Raw genomic sequence first — 12,272 nt, 5'->3', positions numbered from 1 at the left:
TAATGTAATTATAAACTACCAGAAATGTTACAAGAATAACACAATGAACTTCCATATGCCCTTTATCCAGATTCCCAAATTGTTATTTTTCCACATTTGCTTTATCTTTCTATCCACATTTTTTAATGAACCATTTGAGAATAAGTTTCAGACATGACGCGCCTTTGTCCTAAATATAATACAGCTGTGAGTATTTTCTAAGACCAAGGACATTCTTTTACGTAACCATAGTACAGTAATCAAAATCAGGAAATCAACAGTGATACAATGCTAGTATGAAACCCAGTGGTTCTCAAAGTGTGACCGCAGACCAGTATCATCAGCATCACTTGGGAACTTGCTAGAAATACGAATTCTTTGCCTCTACCCCAGCCAGCTGCGTTGAATCAGAAATTCTGGGGGTGGGGTTCTGGCAATCTGTGTTTTGACAAGCCTGACAAATGAGCCCAAAGCATACTGAATTTTGAGAATCACCCATCTAATTCACAGTCTATATTGGCTGAATTACATTCTTAGAAAGGACAGTTCTATAAGATTTTTGTTGTTGTTGCACAGGATCTCATCCAGAATCATCTTGTTGATTTTTAAATGATGGGTGGTTTCAGTGGGCTGAGCTGCTCTCCTGGGAGGGGCCATTGTCATGGTGATGGCTGCTGGCAGTGCTGAGAGACAGCTGTGGGGCCGCCTGGGCTCTGTGTGCCACTGAGCTGGCAGGTTGCCACTTCCCCAGACTCCTGAGGAGTGACTTGCACAGATTGCTCCATTCTTGTTAATAGAGATATTTCTCATCATCAGACCCAAATTTACTCTTAACTGACACAGGGCTGGTGTTATCCTCTTTTTATTAAGGTAAAATAATAGTATAGGAAATGGCAGGTGACCAAAATTGCCCCTCATAGAAAAGTGCTATCACTACCATTGAAATGGCTTATCTCTTTATCTCCAGGTTCCCTCTTCTGTAATTTAATTTGGGGCCTTTCAGACTGAAATATATAAATCCATTAGTGAGGCTTCTGCATCTACTACCCAACCCTTTGGACACATACATCAGATTATGAGTGTAAAACAGCAGACAACTGAACTCTCATAATTTCTGGTCAAGATTTAAACAAATCTTTGATGGGGAATAGTTCCAAAACTACCAGAATGGCAGAATATTTCAAATATTGGTGTCTTCTCTTTTCCTCCATGTAGGAAGGAAATGGAACTACTGCCCATCCTCCACAGTTTCACGCCTTTTCATCTTTGCTTAGGCCATATCCTCTGAGAATGCCATTCCTCCTAGTCCCACATCTTCAGATCTTACCCTGACTCCCAGGCCCAGCTTAAATGCCACCTCCTCTCCCATAATCAAAGGTTCCAAGAAACAAGGTTCCTTTCCCATAAACAAAGCCTCTCATAATCTCCTGGCTAGAAATCACTCCCCACCCCAATCCCAATCCCCGCAACTCTCATAGAATCTTTCTCTCTCATGGTACAAAGCACAGTTTACATCATATGAGCCATGTCAGATTATCAGCATGTGGGATTGATCCTTTTTTTATTCATTTTTCTATCACATTGTAGACCCACATAGTGAACCACAAAGAAGTTAGCACTCAAGACATTTTTTGATGTATTCTTTACCTCTTGGTTCCAGCTGCCTCCCACCTCATTTCTGTCAAACACTAATGGTAATGATAAAATATTGACTCCTTCTACCTGTTGTATATGTTTAAAGTATTTTGTCCTACCTTACTGTGCTGATATACCTAACAATGTGCTGCACTGGAGACCTGTGAGATACTGCCTGAAAGCCTTCCATTTGGGTGAAGACAAGGCATCTCCAGAAACCTAGGCATTAAATTAGTAGACACACTAGAGAATAGGTGAGGTCACATATCTTCAGGAGAGGGTGGTGGTAGTGGTTGTGGTGGAGAGAACATATGATATCAGGGAAAAAGGCAGGAAATGTTGGACTTGTCTGTTTTCTGCTTGGTGACATTAACATAGGTAAATAAAAATTTTATCAATATAGTACTAGTTCTCAACATTGGCTGCATCTTAGAATCACCTGGAGAGCTATCAAAAATCCTGAGGCCTGAGGCCCACCTCTAGAAAGTCTGATTTAATTGATCCTCGGGAATGGCCCAGGCATCAGGGTTTTTGAGAGTTCTCCAGGTGATTCTAAAATGCAGCTAGGGCCGAGAATGGCAAAATAAATGATAAAAAAAATTAAAAAGGAGAGAATAGTTAGTGTGGAAATAGACAAATAGTCATAAAGGAAAAATTTGTCAGTATTGTTGGAGCAGTAAGCAAATATGAGGCCCAGAGCTGAGAACAAGAGATTCTGGCCCTGTAGTGAGTGTAGTTTTATGATCAAGCCATTTAGCCTATTGCTCCCAACTTGTTCTCCTTGCTTCCCAGACAATCTTCTGATCCTGATTTAGCTTTCCATCTATGTCTCCTCTAATAGGAAAAAATATGCTGGCTAACCTGAGATGAGTTCCCTATTGCCTTGGCAGTTCTAGCTCTCATTGCATGTGAATACATTGGCAATCTGGATTATTTATTGATGCCTTATGAACTAGAAGTTCACAATGGCAATTGTAATCAAGGGACTTTCCAAAAGCCATTACTGAGCCCCAGATCTGTGTCAGATACAATTATAGTCATTGTGTGGCATAACAGAGATAATATTATAATATTTAATGAATTGTCAGGTAGGATTAATGAGTCATTTATATCAGTTGCTAAAATACAAGGGGGAGTGTGGTATGTGTTATGGGAAGGGTGTGGTTAAAGTGCTGTGGGGGTAATAGGAGAGAGAAATGACTTCTGACCATGGGAACCATGAAGGGGCTAGCATTCTATTTGAGTTTGCAGTACGGGAAAGATTTGGCCAAGAAGAATAGAGCAAGGACATTTCAGCTAAATGGAATGATGTGATAAAAGGCTCAGAGGTAGAAAAGCATGGGATGTGATTTAGGAACCCAATACTTCACCTTTAATTGTAATATGTTTGCAGTTAAATACATTCTCTAATTTTAACAACTTATATAATCATAGTTTAGTTATCAAAACTAGGAAAATTAATATTTTACTAGTTTTCCCCTTAATGCCTTTGGTCTATTCTAGGATCCAATCCAGGATTCTACATTGCATTTAGTTCTATTTCTTTAGTCTCCTCTAATCTGTGACAATTTCCCTTTCCTGCCTTGTTTTTTATGAACTTGACACTTTTGATGGGTAACTGGCAAGCTATTTTGTAGAATGTCTCTCAGTTTGGGTTTGTCTAGTGTTTTATCACCATTAGAATGAGGTTACGTATTCTTGGCAAGACTACTACAGTAGTGGTATTGTATTCTTCTCAGTACATCATATTAAGGGGTACCAGCTGTATCTTATTACTGATGATGTTAACTTTGATCACTTGGTTAAGGTTCTGTCTTGTGGGTGTTTTCACTGTAAAGTTACTATTTTTTCCCTTTGAAATTGACAAATATCCTGGGTAAGATAGTTTGAGAGTTTTCTATTAATAATAGCCTGTTTCTTTCCAAATCTTCACTCATTAATTTTAGTCTCTTTCAGTGGAAGTTGCCTGTGGTGATTCTTACTCTCTATTCTTTATCTAATTGTGATTATATATTTCTCTCATTCTTTCTGTATTTACTAATTGGGATTCCCCTGTAAGGAAGAGCTGCTGCTTCTCCTCCATCCATGTATTTTTTCAGTTATTTATTTATATTAGCGTGAACTCATGGATTTTAAAATATTATATGGGTTATCACCCAGTACCATCACTGTTTATTTTGTTGCTCAAATTGTTCCAACTTTGGCTAATGGGGTTCCTTCAGATTGGCTCCTGTGTCTTTTTAACATGCCCCTATCCTTTTTTGAGGAGAAGTCAATTCTTGCTTATTAATTCCATTTTACAGATGAAGAAACAGGACCCCAGACTTATTCTCAATTATTTTCTGTGTCTTTATCCATATCTATAATACATATACATATTCACATGAACTATTTGTACACAAACGCAAATTTTAATGTGATATGATTATTTTGTCTCAGTGGAAGACTAGATAGGGTTTTATAGTGGAAAGTGTGTAGACTTCGGCATCTTCTATTCAAATCTTTGTCCATTTCCTTCAGCAACTTATTTCATTTCTCTGACCTGTTTTTCTTAAGAGTATGACATGTATTTTGTTTTTACAGGGATTTGAAATAATGAATGTTGAAAATGTGACTATCAGAGCTTTTCTCCTAGTAGATTTTCAATAATGAAAGTAATTATAATTGTTCGTTATTTCACTGTTGCTCACCCCCCTTTCCACCCTCCAGCTGTTTTCTAGAAGTCAAGCTAGTTTTTACCTCTGAGATTTTGTTGTGTAGCCTTTAGTATGAGGATTCATGCCAAAAGGAAGAAATATGCAAATTCTTTTTTTTTTTTTTTTTTTTTTTTTTTTTTTTTTTGAGACAGAGTCTCACTTCATTGCCAGGCTGGAGTGCAGTGGCACAATCTCGGCTCACTGCAACCTCCGCCTCCCAGGTTGAAGCAATTCTCCTGCCTCAGCCTCCCAAGTAGCTGTGACTACTGGCGCGTGCCACCACGCCCAGCTAATTTTTGTATTTTTAGTAAAGATGGGGTTTCTCCATGTTGGCCAGGATGTTCTCCATCTCCTAACCTTGTGATCCACCCACCTCAGCCTCCCAAAGTGCTGGGATGACAGGCGTGAGCCACCATGCCCGGCCGCAAATTCTTAAACACTAATAGGCCTGATAGTAACTTTGAGGCAAGTACTTTCCGATCTGATTGTACTATAAAACGGAACATTTGAAATTTCCTCATATGTTTCTTTTTTATGCAAAAGTATTTAAACAAACCAAGTAAGCAGGTTGAATTTTGCAATCTTGAATCTCTAGTGGGTGTCAATAGACTATTACAAGTAAATTTGGCAATGACGTGCAGCCACCAGGCTTACTAGTTCTCAGAGGGTCCTTATAGGACTTCATATTGGGTGTGTTGTGTCTAGTATTAGAAACAAATCCTTTTCTGTGCTTCAGAGCCACTGCTTATAGTCCTGAAGCCTGTTTGGGACCACCACCCCCCAGAATTGGTTATTTATAGATGGGGAACACCCCTGGAATTTCACCATTGTGACATTGATTGGTGATCATCTTTCCTACCGTGAACTCAAATCAGGCATCCACACGTTGGGGCTGTCCACACCTCAGGACTGTCTTCAGTGGTTTGCATTGCTGGGATTGCTGCTGATTGAAGGAACTAAGCATTGTTTTCAGAGTGGTGGGTCCCATTGGGGCCCTCTGATTTTCCTGGGCAAGCTCCATCTAGGAGTAGGTAGGCCTCCGTGAATTTATCCTGTGTCAATTCTATGGGTCTAGATTTTGTCCAGTTGGGGAAGGCTGTAAATAATACGAGTGTCTAATGTTTTTATATACCTAAACTGATCCATTTGTGATTTTTATAAGTATCAAAATTAAAGTCATTTGGTTTGTTCCATTTACTTTCTTTCTTAAACTATGAAATATTTTGACCTTTTAATGAAAAACAATAAAAATAAGACACTGATTTTTACCTGAAATTGTTAAATCTAACAATTGAAAAGCAAAACTAGTTTCGTTTAAAAGAAATGCACTAATGCACTAATAGAAAGCGATCTGCAAACCCAGTGGAGTTTATGACATTTGGGGTAAGGCTTTGGCTGTCATATGAAGTTATATAAATACAAATGTTTAAAAATAGAATCATACTAATTTATTTCAAAATTTTTTTTAAAAAACCCTGTGCTTTATAGATAAAAACATTATTTCACATTATTTCACATCACTGAAGAATAAGTTCTGCCATTTCTTATTCATCTACATTTGCCTCAGCAAAAAGAACACTATCTCTAAAAGAATTTGAAAAAAATACTAAACTCAAGATGTTCATTTATATTATTAGAAATGAAAATCATAATACTGCATGGCATTCTTCAGTACCTATTTAGAAGCTGTTTTTTTTCTTGTTTTGCTTTTAAGAGCATAATGTGGCTTGACATTTCCCCCATGTTTTATGCAGTCTCTTAAAATGCACTTCCAAAATTCTAGGAAAATGTCCTCGGGTTGCACAATATAATGACAAAGGATCTCCTCCCTCACTGCCTTTACCTCCATTTATTGGTATTCTCCTAAGTAATGAAACAGAGTTTCAAAAACATGTTATTGTAAAATGACTCTTATTCAACCCTGCCTTTCTCAAATACATCTTTTGCCTTTGGAGTTGTTCAAATTTTAGACTAAATGTTTCCACTGACAGGCTAAATATCAAGTACATGGCCTGTTTATATATTGCCTAGCATCATGCCTCAAAGTTTGTTCCCTGGACCACCTGTTCTAGAGTCACGAAGGATGCTTGTTAAAAATACAGATTCCTTGGGCCTATGTGGATTTACTGAGTTGGAGTTATTGTTGCTAATGTCTAGGGATATGCATTTTAAACAAGCAACTTGGAAGATTCTGATGTATAAAATTTGAGGTCCACTGAAAGGATGCTTATTTAATGGAGATATGGTAGGGTATGAAGAACAGCATTTTAAGATATCAATCCAGTGAATTCATAAGGGAAGCTTTTTCATTATTTTATTTTGTGATGGAGTCTTGCTCTATTGCCCAGTCTTGAGGGCAGTGATGGGATCTTGGCTCACTGTAACCTCCGCCTCCTAGGTTCAAGTGATCCTCCCACTTCAGCCTCCCGAGTAGCTGGGATTACAGGCGTGTGCCACCATGCCCAGCTAATTTTTGTGTTTTTAGTAGAGATGGGGTTTCATCATGTTGGCCAGGCTGGTCTCGAACTCCTGACCTCAAGTGATCTGCCTGCCTTGGCCTCCGAAAGTGCTGGGATTACAGGCGTGAGCCACTGCACCTGATCTGCATTTACTGAGTCGGAGTTATTGATGATAATGATAATGATAATTGATGATAATAGGGATATGCATTTTAAACAAGCAACCTGGAAGATTTTGATGCGTAATATTTGAGGTCCACTGGAAGAATGCTTATTTAATGGAGATATGGTAGGGTATGAAGGAAGAGCATTTTAAGTTGTCAATCCAGTGAGTTAATTAGAGAAGCTTTTTCATTTTAAAATAAAAAGTAGGACAGAATAATTTTTGAAGTTCCTTTTAGCCTTAAACATTGCAGGGATTTTTTTGTTTTTGTTTTTGTTTTAAATTCAGGCCTCTGAGAATGCTCTTCTTTTGCCTTTTAAGGTTGTAAGTGCTTTGATTGCCAATGTTAATACAAGGATTAATTTTTAAAATCAAATCCTTTTAGGTTTTAAAATTTGATAATAACAATCAAAGGTGGGGTTGAGAACACTGAATTTGGGTTGTTCTTCATTTCTTTAAAGCCTCAGCATTTCAAAGGCAATCTGTCATTGGCTAACTGGAATGGTAAAAGGAGATACTATTAATCCATCAAATGTTATAGTTTGGGTTACAGATTTTCAAAACCTTAGAAGTTAACATCAAGTCTTTTATTGCAACCTTCAAGGGATAATATTAGTGAAGGAAAACATTTTTTGATAGCTGTATAGACTTAGGGCAATATTAATTTTAGGTCAGTTAAAGTCAATACATTTTTCATGAAAGTTATTTTAGCAATAAAAGTCAGTATTAAATATTTCTCAAGGACAAAGTTAAGAAAACAGAATATACTTGCAGATATTGTAATAAGAATTTCTTAGACCAACGCATTACGTTTCATCAAAAACATTAGCTTTTTACTTTAAAGACAGCTTAGAGAAAGAAAGTAATGCTTTTCATATTGCTGAGTTAAAATCAGACTAAAAACTGTATTTCTTTGTTGTGTCAAATCATAATTTGTTGTGTCTAAATCTTTGAGTGACTTGTCTATTATAATTAAATCCTTAGAAAAAATCAGAGGTTTTTGTTTGTTTATTTTTTGTGTTTTTTGAGATTGGGGTTTCATTCTGTCACCAGGCTGGAGTGCAGTGGTGCAACCATAGCTCACTGCAGCCTCAATCTCCTGGACTCAAATGCTCTTCCCACTCCAGGCTCGCAAGCAGCTGAGAATATAGGCATGACACCAGGCCGGGCTAATTTTAAAATTGTTTTTTAGAGATGGGATCTTGCTATGTTGCCCAGGCTGGTTTCAAGCTCCTGGCGTTAAGTGATCATCCTACCTCAGCCACCTGAGTTACTGGGATTACAGATGTGAGTGATTGCATCTGGCTGTGTTTATTAAAGGACACAGTAAATGCAAAACAAATAGTTTTTCTTGAGGATAAACATGTCAAATGGAAATAGGAAGAATAACTTGAGGAGCACAAGACACAGATCTTGGATTAATTTAATCTTTCAGTGTTCTCTCTTCCTGTTGATTTCACATAGCCCTTGCTTAATGCTAACAACAGGTATCTTTCTTCTTTTTAAAGTTCTACCCAGAAGGCAGTGGGGAGTTTGGCTATTTCCTTTGGACATTTCACTTTGAGGCCTGTTATTGAAGGCCCTTTTCTGGTTTTTCCTTCAAGAGTCTAAATATATATTTATGTAATTACAGGAAATCAGGCCCTTAATATCAATGCAGGAAACAGACACACAACTTTTACCCACCTCTGTTTTTCTGCATTTCTCCTTCCACTTGAAAGATTGTAAGCAGGTGATTGTCAGACCAACAATAAATGTCAATCAGAGAGCATGCATCCATATGGCAAGGTAACCCAGAAAACATAATTATGCTCATTCACAAAAAATAAAGAAGTTGATACAAAATGTATAGAATTTAATATTTCTTTAACACAGTTTAAAAATGACAATAGGATGTGAAAAGCAGCATTGCAGTTTGGGGATAAATTCCTGAAAGGAATGCTATTTTAATGCACAAATGTCTCCAAATTTTAGTATTATAACCGTTAAAAGCTTTAAATAAATTAAATTTACCAAAGTTTATTTAAGCACACACACAAAAAATTTCTTGAATTGGGCAAACTTCAGAACTTGAAGAAGTTCGGACAGCTCCTTCTGCCCAGCAACCTGAGCAATGAGCTTTTATAGGATGGACACAAAAGCAAAGTAGAGAAATCATTTGATTAGCTATAGCCAGGCATTTGCCTTATTTGGGCATGGTGTGATGATTTGGCTGCCTGTGATTGGCTGAAACTCAGCTATTTGTTCTGTGTATTGGTTTGTTTACATAGTACGTTAGGGTGAGGTTTGCTGCACAGGAATGCAAGGTATGGAGGCAGCTTCAGGCCAAATTTAAGTTAATTTAACAATTTCTCCCTTTTAGTCAGTCTCTCAAAATTGGGCATTGATGCCACTCTGTCACTATCGTCATGGACTTGTTTGGTTTTGGTATGAAATACATAATTCATGGCATCAGGCTAGTTGAATGATTCCTTATGTTCTCTTTGTGTTTTTGTTATTTTAACAGTAGTGAGACCATTTGATGTGCAACAGATGGCTGTATATGAGCATTTAAGACACATGAGAGAATATAGCACACCAGGGAGACTATTGTGATGGTTATCAGGAGGAGAATACTAAGAGAGTGAAGTGTATTCCTTAACAGAGGCCACCATGAACCAAAACAATTATAATAAAATCAATCAAAAAAATGAGCCACAAGAGGAATCTACTTGTTTTAACCAAGTAGCTTGTTTGTTTACTTTTTAAAACTGAGTTTCTACCATATCAGACATATTTATGAAAGGGCAGCATGAGATGTTAGCCATTGCATACATATTCCCATATTCATCGAGTAGTCCAAAACAGTCTAAAACAATGTTAGCAAGAGAATTTATAAAGGATTCTGGGCAATGATAGCCTTTGCAATAGAATCAGCTATAGTGGCTAATATTTGAGATAGATTTCTAATGATAACTCTGTATACATTTATGCCAAGCCAAAGAAGAACCATTCTACAAAAGATGCCCATTTAGAGCCATTTAAGCCTGCCAGAAAATTCCTCTTTATTATTTTTATTTTTAAATATGGAACGCTTCATGAATTTCCATGTCATCCTTGCACAGAGGCCATTCTAACCTCCTCTGTATCGTTCCAATTTTAGTATATGTGCTGCCAAAGCAAGCACAATTTCTCGTTAATCCATGGGACAAATTAAGAGATACAGAACAATGTTCAGTTTCCAGTTGCTTATGAAGTGACAGTGGTACTGTTAGAATCTCTAATCCACATTGGTCCCTTATTTTCCACTTGAGATAAGGAGTTGCCCACACATATGGTTGATCATTAAATCCTCCACAGATGAAAATATATCCTGGAGGGGCACAAGAGATAGTTCCTTGTGTGATACATTGTGTGTTAGAAATCACCAGTTGGGAAGCACTGGTAATATTTATCCAAGGGTCCATTATTGAATCATTGTATGGTAGATTACTTCTTACAATGAAGGGATTAGGGTTATAAAGTTGTCTACAAACTGTCAACTTATCTTTCTTTTGGTTTTCTTAGTTTCTGGCATAATTTAGCTGCAAAACCCTCAATATAGGTTTTTCCTACTATTAGATTTAAACACAAGTCTGAATATATGAATCTAGAAACCTAATCCTGTGGAAAGAACCAGATGTGCAATTTTTTTTTTTTTTTGAGACAGAGTCTCGCTCTGTTGGCCAGGCTGGAGTGCAGTGGCATGATCTCGGCTCACTGCAACCTCCGCCTCCTCGGCTCAAGCAATTCTCCTGCCTCAGCCTCCTGAGTAGCTGGGATTACAGGCATGTGCCACCACGCCTGGCTAATTTTTGTATTTTTAGTAGAGATGGGATTTCACCATGTTGGCCAGGCTGGTCTCAAACTCCTGACCTCAGGTAATCCACCCGCCTCTGCCTCCCAAAGTGCTGGGATTACAGGCATTGAGCCACTGCGCTTAGCCCAGATGTGCAATTTGAACAAATAATCACACTTGGAATATTAGTGAAATTTGTTACATGGTGAACTAGAATATCTCTAAGATCATATAGGGATTCAGGTTTAACATGACATAGTCAACATTCAGTCTAGTTCCCTGCAAAAGCTATCAATTATGAAATCTTAATTATCACATTATCTTGCCATATATAAACAGAAAAGAAAACAAAGAGGAAAGGGAACAAAGATTTCATAGTGACAGAGGAGAACAGTCTTGACCTGTGATCTTGGGAAAGCTGTCCACATCTAGGATGCCATTTTCTTCTGGAGAAAAGCTTCCCTAGTCGGCTTTACCTTGAGATCTCCAGTGAATTTACTGTCCCAAGAGTCTGGAGGGGCTCTCTTGAGTTGAGATATAGGGATCCAAGGCTTGAGGCCCTGAAATTTTGCAGTAGTGTGGGTGGTGGGAAGAACTTGGTATGGTCTTTTTCAGTGAGGCTCAAGGGCAGTCTTTCTCTGGTGTTGCTTCCAAAAGACCCATTCAGTGGGTTCTAGATCATGAAAGATCTAGTTGTCATCAACTGGTGGGTCGCAAAGGGTTTCTTTTAACTGGTAAAAATATACTTTAGCATAATGCATTAAAATCTTTCAATATTAAGTCATGTCGGGACTTATAAAAGTGTGAGATTCGTGAGGTTCTATTATTAGGGCCATACACCTTCCGGTAACTATTTTATAAGGGGTCAGTCTGTGTTTTCCAAGGGGTTGGATCTGACTGCCATCAATCAGTAATACCTTTGAACAAGGTAATACAGTCAATGCAGTTAGCTTTGCCTAATACTATTGTGTTTGTAATAACTTATTTAACTGCTTTATAACTTGTCCAGTGAAATGAGCACCTCTACCACTGGAGATTTCTCCAAGAATATTCCATAAAGCAAACACATTTCATGATAACCTTTTAGCTACTGTTATATCAGCAACCTTCCTGCATGACGGGAAAGCTTCTGTATATCCAGAAAATATTCATTGAAGGTAGGAATTGAGTGATGTCCATTTGTAAGTATTCAAATGATCCAGCAGGTGCTGGAAATGTATCATCTGAGTGTTTTATTGTCTTGTCAAAATGATGGGTTCGACAAACCAGACAGTGGTTATAAACCATTTTAGGAATTTTAGAACAGACAGCCTGCCAGTATTTTTTAAAATAATTGGGATTATTTTCTCTCTCCTATGATGAGTTAAGGAGTACAGAGGTTTTAATAATTAAAGCTTTAAGGACTCAGGAAGGACCAAGCAACTGTCCAAGCCCTCCATTAGCCCCCACTTAACATTGAATTTACATCCTTTTAAATACCAGTTGATTTCTCCAATTCAGGCACAAAGCATTGTTTATGAAAT

General features: G+C 37.7%; 1 protein-coding gene and 1 non-coding gene across 3 annotated transcripts in view; one reads left to right on the top strand and one right to left on the bottom strand.

Moving 5' to 3' along the window:
• The window catches only part of NEK11 (NIMA related kinase 11), a 324,686-nt gene that overhangs the window by 60,719 nt on the left and 251,695 nt on the right, over positions 1-12,272 (top strand). The gene's annotated exons all lie outside the window — the stretch shown is intronic.
• On the bottom strand, positions 9,992-10,098 carry LOC115836430. Its single transcript, XR_004031514.1, has one exon. It is a non-coding gene; the product is annotated as a U6 spliceosomal RNA (small nuclear RNA).

The sequence above is a fragment of the Nomascus leucogenys genome, chromosome 8, assembly GCF_006542625.1.
Source record: "Nomascus leucogenys isolate Asia chromosome 8, Asia_NLE_v1, whole genome shotgun sequence".
Lineage (NCBI taxonomy): Eukaryota > Metazoa > Chordata > Mammalia > Primates > Hylobatidae > Nomascus > Nomascus leucogenys.
This window is presented reverse-complemented; position numbering and strand designations above follow the sequence as displayed.